Here is a 10614-nt window from a genome sequence, read left to right on the forward strand (position 1 = left end):
AATTAGTAAAACAGAACTTCAAGATCATTACTCCAACCTTTTCCTTTTAAGATTCTCTCCGTAGCTCGGGACTTTGTTTTCTGACTTTTACCACTATCCACTAGAGCTTATCTAAGACAAGATTTTCCTTTGATTCATAGGTTACATTACTGACAATGTTTAAGTGTTATCCTTCAAGAAGCAAGACTTTTTAATAAAGACACCGTATCAGAGTATCAGACAGCAGTATCGCTGACATGATATCTCCAATGGCAAGTATTTCTTAACGGGTGCTCCATAACAAGTGGCCTGCATCAGAATCACCCAGGAACTTACTAACAGCAAATTCTCTGTGCTCCACCATAGAGATCTTGATTCATTAGATACAGAGTGAGCTGTGGTGTTTCTAAAGTACACTATAATTTAAGAATAGTTCAAGTGTTAAGAGCACGAACATAGTTCTAATTTATCTGTTGTGTGATATTAAGCAAGTTAATCTCCATGATGCACATTTTCCTGATCTATATGATTAGGATAAGAATACCTCCTTTATAGGAGGCAATTTTATGTCAAATATCAAACCAGTTAGAAATCTCCTAGTTGTGAGTGGATGAAAACCCAACTAGTTTACATAACTGAAAAGCCTTGAGGAATACCTGATTTTGGAGTAAAATCGATCCATTTTATTGTCTCTGGCACATCTCTGTCTTCTGCCAAGTTGGCTCCATTCTCAGACTGGCTATTTCTTTGTAATTACAAGATAGCTGTAGAAATTGAAACATGATATTTTTCCAGGTGCAAATTTCAGGGGAAAGAGAAAATATGATTCTCCTAGATTGGACTGTTTGAGATTATTTATCTGTTGGGAGACACTTTGCACCGAGTCTCTTACTCTCCATCATCTTGCTGGTTATGGCAAGAGTTTGAGGCCCTAACTGCTCTTTGTCTGGATTTTTTTCCAAAAAGTAAAATTCCAGACCCTGAAGGGATCTACTACTGACCCCATTGCAAGATTAGGGAATATATTTAGCTGAGCTTGGGCGATCTACTCTACTCTTAGAGCTGGAAGTGTCATCTCCATCCAGAGTGGAGGGGTAGCCTAATAGATCCTCAGAAAAAAAGTCTGGGGGCACAGCGGTTGAGCGCTGGGTTGCGAACCTGCCCGCAGCCTCTGCAGCATGGGTTTGATCCCCGGCCACCGGGCGAGTGTCCCACATGGCTCACAGACCTCTCCTGCTGCTCCCTCAGCAGTGTACTTTGGCCCTTCTGCCTGCTCTGCTCCCTGCTCTGGCTCCGGTGAATTCTCTCACCCTCCTGCGCTTCTGACTGTACCCAGTGCTTGTATAAATAAATAAATAAATCTTTAAAAAAAAAAAAAAGAAAAAAGTCATACAATTTATCAAAGTGGATAATGAATATATATTATGTGGCAAAATAAAATTAAATAATCACAATTGCCTAATACAGATATATACACAGAGTATAATTCTAGTATGATTAACATTATTGATTTTAATTGTTATTTATTATAATATAATTAATAAAATAACATGGCTTCTATTATTTTTAATCATTACTGGTATATTTGCAAGAGGAATTAGAGAATTAAAGTGATTTAGGTTTGAAAATGCCTTACTTGATCAAGTTGTATAATTAAGTGGATGGTGTTAGATTATTTTTAAATATACACAAGTTTACTTCATGGAAAGCACATTTGCATGTAAGCACAACTCAGAGTTGAGCAACAATATTTTTTAATTTATACATTTTTTCTATGATAACAAAACCCAGTGATTTTATTTTTTTGGAGAAATTCAAAATATCTCACAAATACTTTGATCTAACAAGTGACAGAATCCATGTGACCTCAAAAAAATCAATCACTGTGCATCAGATTCTCCATCTTTAAAATGAGAATAATTAGACATCTACTCAAATGAGTGACAATTTATTATATTTCATAAGATTAATAGCACTGCTTAAGTACATTTAAAAATGAGGTCATAAAGGCATTTTAATATTACACACAGCATATGTTAAGCATATTGAAGATGGCATTGAGAATAGGAACATATATGAACAAAGCATGACCTGTTATACAAAGGTTTGGTTTCTTCAGTTGTGAAACTACACTATCATCAGTGACTGAGCAAAAGCTTGCTTTAAATACAGTTTTGAATCATAGAAATAAGGTAGCCCACTGCAGCTAGAGACAAATACCAATGATTAGCAAAATAATATGCAAATAAGATTCCTTCTGTTTTACTGTGTCTTAGAAACATATTTGCAAATCACATATTTGGGGTCTGAAATACAATTGTGAAGATAATTAACTCCCCATGAGTTAGACTGACATTTTCAGTTCCCCTCACATTTCATAGCAGTTGCATAAAATTGTCAGTCACCAGAGTTAGAAGTATAGCTTCAGGGAGCAGGGAACAAAAGAGAAGTAACATTTACTCAGTACCCACTTTGTGACACACTTTTCTAGTTGCTTTATATATTCTTGTTTAGTCTTCTGAAGATATGTATGAACTAGAAATTGAAAGAAAGAAATTTATGCAGGATATATAGACATGGGAAAAGCCTGACTATTGCCTTAAGATTTAGAAATCACAGTGACTAAACACAGTATCAGCAGGTACCATCAAACTCATAATCTGCACCGAAAGGAGAAAAATGAAATAAATTATCGATAACTCATTAGAAAAGCTATAATATTTCCCACAGAAACAATCAGACTGCCTATGAGAAACAATAGTTTCACCCTCAAATCAAGTGCACCTATATCAAGAATGTTGTCATTTCGTCCATTTCAGGCCACCTCACATACACCTCTGTTGCCAAAGACAGAGCTGCTACAGCACAGTGATTTAAGTAGGAGGCATCAGGAATCAGAAAACTTGGTTTAGAATCCTTGTTTTTTAATTCATCACCTATGTCACCACCTGCAGATTATTTACCTACTGGTGCCTCATGCTTCTCAAATAAAAAATAAGAACAAAAATAATTTCTGTCCCATAATGCTAGCAAAGAGACACATGAATCCTTTCAGCATTTTCTATACTTTTTAAATTTTTTTTTTAATTTTTAATTTTTTTATTTAAATTTCTTTTTTTATAGAGGCATGTATTTTTATTTATTTATTTGTTTGTTTGTTTGTTTATACAAGCACTGGGTACAGTCAGAAGCGCAGGAGGGTGAGAATTCACCAGAGCCAGAGCAGGGAGCAGAGCAGGCAGAAGGACCGAAGTACACTGCTGAGGGGAGCAGCGGGAGGCAGGAGAGGTCTGGCGACGTGTGGGACCCTCCTCTGGTGGCAGGGGACCAGCCAGGGATCAAACCCATGCTGTAGAGGCAGCGGGCAGCTTTGCAACCCAGCGCTCAACCGCTGCGCCACCAGGGAGGCCCAGCATTTTCTATACTTAAATAATCTTTTTCGTTTACATAACTATCATAAAGCTAGCAATAGTTCAAGAAAAACAGAAACTATTCTCTTTAATGTAGAAAAATACAGTGAACATGTTCTAATTATTTGGAATGAAATAATTAAGTGACATTAAAAACAACATGCAGGTACTCTAACTTCCATGCCATTAGAATAGTATAAAATTTGGGAATTTAAAAAAGCAAAATGTAGATGAGCAAACATTAATTTAGTGCCATAAACGACTAGAAACAGATTTTTAGAACATTTATAGTGACAGGTGGGCTTTTCTCTTCTCTGCTTAAATTAGTAAGTTGTTCTGCGGTAACAATAGTGTAAATTAATTGAAAAGTATTAAACTAAATCTTTTTATCTGCTATCTTCCCAATTAAGAGGTCATGACATTTATCAGGATACCAATTAAATAGAATCCCCTGAATTATTCAAGGGACAGAGTCTGGTTCAGGAAAGATGAGAAACTCAGAAAAAAAATCATACTTCCCAAATTTTGAAAACTAATATTATAAAACAACTTATTTCCTTATAAATTCTTCTTGTAAATTATCTCGTTGAATCCATGAGCAGGGGTAGCATGCAAAACAAAGACGTAAATATGCGAAGCACAGCTTCCAGCAGCTGTGGACACTTTAAAGCTGCCAAGTATTTCTTTTAAATGAAGGAACGCTGCCTCACCTGCAGCTGCAGCTCTCATCTCTTCTGCAAACCAAGGATGAATCTAAAAGAAAAAAATTGATGACTGCCTCGATTCCTCTAAGAGTTGATCCTTTCCCTATGGCAACATCTTCGGAGTGAGAATTTCTAGAATTATCACAACCAACATCTGGTTAACATCCCATTTCAAAATGAAATAAAACTGACTCCACTTTAAACTGAATATATATTCAAATGTTCATTTTTTTTTTCTGACAAAAGCACATGAAAGATCAAGGAGAAGCATTTGACAATTAAAGTGATGGGTACTTGTGAACATGGTGAGTGGCATCAGGAGGCTGGACGACAGCTAACCAGGATTTGCTGGGGCTAGACTCAATTCTTGCTCTCTCTTCCTAAAGTCCTGTGCAGTAAGGAGCAGGAAATATGCTGAGACCTGAGGAAGTTGTGATTGTTACCAATGGTGGTGATGACAGAGACTATTATTATCTCCATCATCTTCATTATGACCTCCTGGATGTGCAGCCATAGTTAAAGCAGCTTCAAAAGGTGGTTTATTAGCATTCAGATGAGAAATAATATGGTTTCACTGGATATTAAAGGTTATGATTAAAAGAAAGAAATGGAGAACTAATGACTTGGAAAAATATCAAACGATAGAATGACTGTAAAGGGAGAATATAGAGTCATGTATCAGAGCAATATTTAGTCCAGATATAAAAGTTTGGTACCTTAATATCTAAGAATACTTCAAATAATTGTAGTATTTGTTTTCTATAAGCTGAAAAACATTAGAAAATTAAACATTGAACATTATGAAATACATTTTGTAAAGAACTCTTTAGGAATAGGAAAACCTTTTTTTGTTTTAGTATTAGAAAATACTTTTAGTATTAGAAAGTAAAGGCCAATGCTTAAGAGTCTAATTTCACTTAATTTAATTCTCAGTCTTTAGTATAACACATACTAAATTTTTTTAGTACTGCAAACTTTCTTTTTACTAACGTCATACCTTCATCACTTGGAAATTACTTCTGAGTTAGAAAACATATTTTAATATCATGTACAGTAGTATTTGAGTTAAAAACTCAAATATTTGTAAAAATGAAAGATTACTATTAACATGACTTTATAAATTGCCTGGTTCTGCATCTTTGTTTCAACTGCTTGATCCTAATGATATTTGATTTATTTTTTCAAAAATGATAAATTTTGTATAACAAATTCACAATTGTGGATTCTTAAATGAATGGTTTGCTTGAAAGGATTGCATTCATTTTATTTCACCAGTGGAGTAATATGGATTAACATCCTTAGATAAGCAACATTGGTTAAGCATACTTTTCACAATAGAAATGTTATGAAATAAAGCTCTTTGAAAATGTGTTTTTCCTTTAACTTGGGGTTTGTCATTTTATGAAATCAGCATGCATTGTCATTCCTGTTGGGCAGGAAAACCCAGTCTTTAGGGTGGAAGATAATTTGTCCTGTTTGTAGTATAAATAAATAATCTCATAGGATTTTTTTGCCATAAAAATGAGATGTTGAGAAATATACATTAACAAATAGTAAGAGACATTTGCTAGCACAGGGTGTTTTTATACTTATTAAGCAAATTCCTTATAGGATCTGATTTTTAATAAGGGCACATGAGTCTTACGGCTGTTTTGAAAAATTGCTCTAAATTGAAATTTGGTTGACAAAATTTTTAGTTGATTCATTCTTTAGTTAAAAAATAATTTTAAAAAATTATTCAGGTTTTATAGATTTATGTTTCTAGGATTTATTTTCCACCTCGGTGTTCAGAGTTAAAAAAAAATCAAAGTTATAAATGAAAGTATCAGTATGATTTATGGAAATACATATATAATAATAAATATATATATGTAAACTAGACAATGCCATAGAAAATAATCTAAAATTGTATTTAAATATATATTAACATTTTTAAATTTAAACCTTAACATTTATGTTTTAGTCTTGAGATAGAAAAAAAATCATTATTGTGGCATATTTGTATATGATTTGATTAGAAGCCTCTAAAAACTAATCAACTGCTTTTTAAAAAGCTTTTTCTTAAAAAGTGGGTCTTGACATAAAGGATTACTATTACAGTTCCTTGGTTAATATTTGTAAACAGAGATGGAATTAGAATAGTTTTCAAGATTGAAGATTTGAAATTTCGCAGATTGAAGTAAAGGCAGGTTTCTAAAACTGTATTGACCCCTCAACCCTTGTTGAGTTTAAATTGAAAAGAAAATCAATCTTATTTTCTGGATGGGTAGAGAAGCTTCTGTCCATATGGCACCAGGAAAAGAATCTGGAGTAGGAAAGCATGATTTCCAGAGCATGCACCAAATCCTAACTTTGATGGAAGCAGTCATGGGTCATCTAATAGAATGGAGAGCATGACAAATGGGTGCACAGGGGGTTATTTGCATCTTGGGATGAAGATTGGCAATTTAACGAAATATAAAATTAAGATATAGTGTCATTTTGGAGTATGGGAAATAAGCATTTATTTAAGTATAAAGATAACCAAGCAGTATGAATACCCAGTAAGGATATGTGGTCATGAATTTAAATTGGAATTATTCAATAGAAGTACATGCTTTTTCTCCGGACTTGTTCAGTTATCAATGTGAAATAAGAGCTAGCTGGGTAACAAGAGTTAGAGTTCTTTAGGATGAAAGTAAAATGGGGGGGGGTTGTCTATCTATCTATCTATCTATCTATCTATCTATCTATCTATCTATCTATCTATCTATCTATCTAAAATGATCTGACAGGAAATATCAGCTGAATAAGGGGGAACAGGACATCATGAAGAATGAGCCAGATTCAAGACTGATGATTGAGAGAACTTGATCTGATCAAAACACAGCTGGAGTGGGAAGGAGAAAGAAAGAAGAGCGTTGAGTTTAAAGAAATGAATAGGAAAATCGGGAGAGGAGCACAGTTGTTAGCGGTAACAAGGATAAGAGCACAACCTGGGCATAGGTAGCTGTCGTAAGACAGGGGAAAGGACACCGAAAATGAAATAGGCCAAGGACCTGTGAAGTCACTGGAGGGATGAGTTCTTCACAAGGACATTCGCATTGCCAATAAAAATGTTAGATACAGGAGTAGAGAAGGCGGCAGAGATTCACATATTGAAACCTATGAGAAAGGGGAAGGGGCAGCGAAGCTTGTAGGTGCCCTCTAGAAGAAAGAGGTATTAGTCCAATGTGAACTGCTAAAGGATCTGAAAGTTTCAAGAGGGAAGGAGAAGTTATATAGAAGCACAAAGAGAACAGACACTAACCTCACATTCAAACCTCAACAGGCATCTTCATGAATGACCAAATTATTTTCTTTATGTCTAAATGAGCGATAGCATGCAGATAACACAATATTCAATCCATCCATGATCGTGACTAGAACGGGACAGGACTCATTGTAGTTCAAACCCTTTTGTCTCGGGCCTCCCCGGTGGCGCAGCAGTTGAGCGCTGGGTTGCAAAGCTGCCCGCGGCCTCTGCAGCGCCGGTTCGATCCCCGGCTGCTCCCCGGCCACCGTTGGAGGGTCCCACATGGCGCTCAGACCTCTCCTGCCGCCCACTGCTCCCCTCAGCAGTGTATTTCGTCAGTCTGTCTGCTCTGCTCCCCGCTCTGGTTCTGGTGAATTCTCTCACCCTGCCGCGCTTCTGACTGTACCCAGTGCTTGTATAAATAAATTAATAAATCTTAAAAAAAAAGAATCTGTTGAGGTCTTAAAAAAAAAACAAAACAACCCTTTTGTCTCATTTTTATTCCATTATATAAAGATATTTAACTCATCCCTTCACGGGAGTACCCTAGAGAATAATTAACTATTACACAAAGTATTTGAAATTACAATACATTCGACGCCATTATTCATCTTAAGATTTGCTGTGTATGAAATAAACTTTGACATCTTTGAGTATTGCACTGGAGGGGAATAGAGAATTATATATATAATGACTAGAAAATATAAGAGTAGGAGGAAGCTATATTCTCATAGGTAATAAGAATGCAATCTTATACTTTTCTCTTCCCTCTCACACTGTGAACATAACAATTTAACACAAAAGAACGAATCTTCCCTTTGGCTGCATAGAACTAATAATGCAAAATAATCAGCATACCTGGGGTACAATTTACAGGAACAACTTAGAATACACACTTCTTCCAGTTCTTCCGACAAATGTATTGGCTCTGTTGACAACTATGATAGATCCGTTTCTATCTGTCTTTTTTTTACTATGTATCTCCCAAGAAAGATAAACAGAAAACACATTATACAACACAACTGTTTGTTTTTTCATTTCGCGTTCATGATTACTTGAGTCACCTATGACATATGATTCAAACCGCTAACATATGCCTGTGCCTGACAGAGGACATTTTTCATCTTTCGAGTCTGGGTTACAGCTTCAGCAGCAGTTGTTGTGAATCTAAGTGAAGTGAAACAAGCTTCTAAATTCACTTCTCAGGCTCAGCACACTTCCCAGTGTTTCATAGGACCAGATATAAAAGGAGTAGTTCTTGTTTTTCTGTTTTTCTAAAATTTTTCTAAATCATAGATGATTTTAGCTTAGTTCTACACCCCATAGTGCCGACTGAACCATTTTATTGTGGTGTGTTCTTTTGACTGGAGGCTGGTTACCTGGCCCAGCTTCCCTGTCCTTTGCCCCTCATCTTTCCTCTGCACACTTTGACCCTATTGGAACACAGACCCATGGCGGCAGCTCTTATACACAAAATTCCTAAACACAAGTGGTCGGTTATACCTCCATACCATTCCTGATGCTTGGAATGCCCTTAGCATGGTTAATGACAGGGAGAGGAACTAGGAATTGGATTTAGCCCCTCAACTCATCTTTCACTTCGGGATCATCATGGGTCATATGCATTCAGCACTGCTTCTCTTTTGCCCCAATTTTTCAGGTTAAGCTCTTCCCTGCGGAAAAGTCCACAGCTATCCAGTTGCACTTCTGACAGGGGACAGTGGAGGTGATTTGTCTAATTCTGGGTTCAGTACTGATAGGGCCATGTTGCTTGCACATTTAAGCTCAAATCTAGCTTTTGTCACTTTAAAAGGAGGTCATTTTCCCATTTCTCTGGCTGTTTGTTTGGTCTATAAGTGGGGGAATTGAGTCCTCTTGCATCTCAACACCAAAGTCCCTGAAGTGGTCACTGTCAGAGGTAGGGATGAGAATTCCAGCCTTCCCAAGTTCTACCCTAAGTGCATACTTCAACCAGTTCCACCATAACTGCCCTCTCCATCCCAAACTTTCTCTAACATAGACACATCCCTTACCCAGCACTATAGCAGCAAGACTGTCCTCTGGTCCAGGTTTTCCACAAGCTGACCGTGGCTGAAGACATATTTATAATGAACATGTTCAGCATGAGCATGTTTTGAGGACAATCAAATAAGTGTTTATAGAACCAAGTTAATAGAAAAGTGGAATAATGATCAAATTAAAGAGATAAATACCTCATCAGAGTGAGACAGACTGTAAATACATTTTTTATCAGCATGTTTATTTCTACTTTTGTTCAAATTATTTTGTCAATTCTGTAATTTTTTTTAATTTTACATTGTTTCAAGCAGCCTCTTTAAACCTATCATTTCACTCTGACATTTATCTGGAGATGAGATCAGAATACTAACCCTGTTATGACTGAAGCATGTTTCAGTTAATTATGACTAAGAAGAGAATTACATTATCCTTCTTTATTGCAGTAATTTAATACTTTTGTAATATATGATTTCTAATGGACAAACAGGTGAAACTTTTGTATGTTCAAGTGGATTTTAAAAACATTAATGCTTACGATTACGATCTTTTGTTAAATACCTTAATCATCCAGGTAACAGACAGGAAGAGAAAATCATTTGTTATGAAAAAGCAAAAGAAATACATCTCTATCAGGAATCCTTAACTATTTTTTATTGGTACAACTTAAGATCAAAGGAAATAATAACAACACAAAATCAAATGAATCTTGAAAAACAAATAAATAAACATATCTCCCATGTAATCATGCTCTGTTTCTCCAAAGGTGTTCAAAAGGATGAAGTCATTTCACATTGTGCATTTGGAAGATCAATTGATCAATGAATAGTTTCACTTAAGTATCACTTCCTTTACCTTTTCTTTAGGAGACTGACTTGCTAAATGTTTCTATTTCTCAAGATTATATATGCCCTCCATTTGTGTATGTTCAGTATAGTTAGAGAGCTTTGATTTCTCATTTATTTGTTTCTTCTTCTTATGGATCAGCCAGCAACTATCTGCAAAAGGACAACTTCTGGATGCAGACATGTGCTAGATCATGAGATCTGTTGTCTATTTTAAAACTACAACACTATTTCCTTTCATAAACCTTAACTCCAGTGAAGACATTGTCCCCATCTATTCTTCCTCTATTAGTTGCCAGCTAGACTAAGCTACTAAAAGAGAGACCTCAACACACAGAGGTTTGAACCTAATAAAAATTTATTTGTCTCTTCCACAATAGTCCAGA

At 35.7% G+C, this 10614-nt stretch overlaps 1 long non-coding RNA gene across 1 annotated transcript; it reads right to left on the minus strand.

Moving 5' to 3' along the window:
* Positions 1-648: 648 nt before the first annotated feature.
* On the minus strand, positions 649-4479 carry LOC119238259 (uncharacterized). Its single transcript, XR_005123513.2, has 3 exons — positions 4388-4479; positions 4100-4142; positions 649-743 (listed from the first exon to the last, which is right to left on the minus strand). It is a non-coding gene; the product is annotated as an uncharacterized LOC119238259 (long non-coding RNA).
* Positions 4480-10614: the final 6135 nt, after the last annotated feature.

This window comes from Talpa occidentalis, unplaced genomic scaffold (genome assembly GCF_014898055.3).
Source record: "Talpa occidentalis isolate TD23 unplaced genomic scaffold, MPIMG_talOcc4v2.1 talOcc4.11, whole genome shotgun sequence".
Classification (NCBI taxonomy): Eukaryota; Metazoa; Chordata; class Mammalia; order Eulipotyphla; family Talpidae; genus Talpa; species Talpa occidentalis.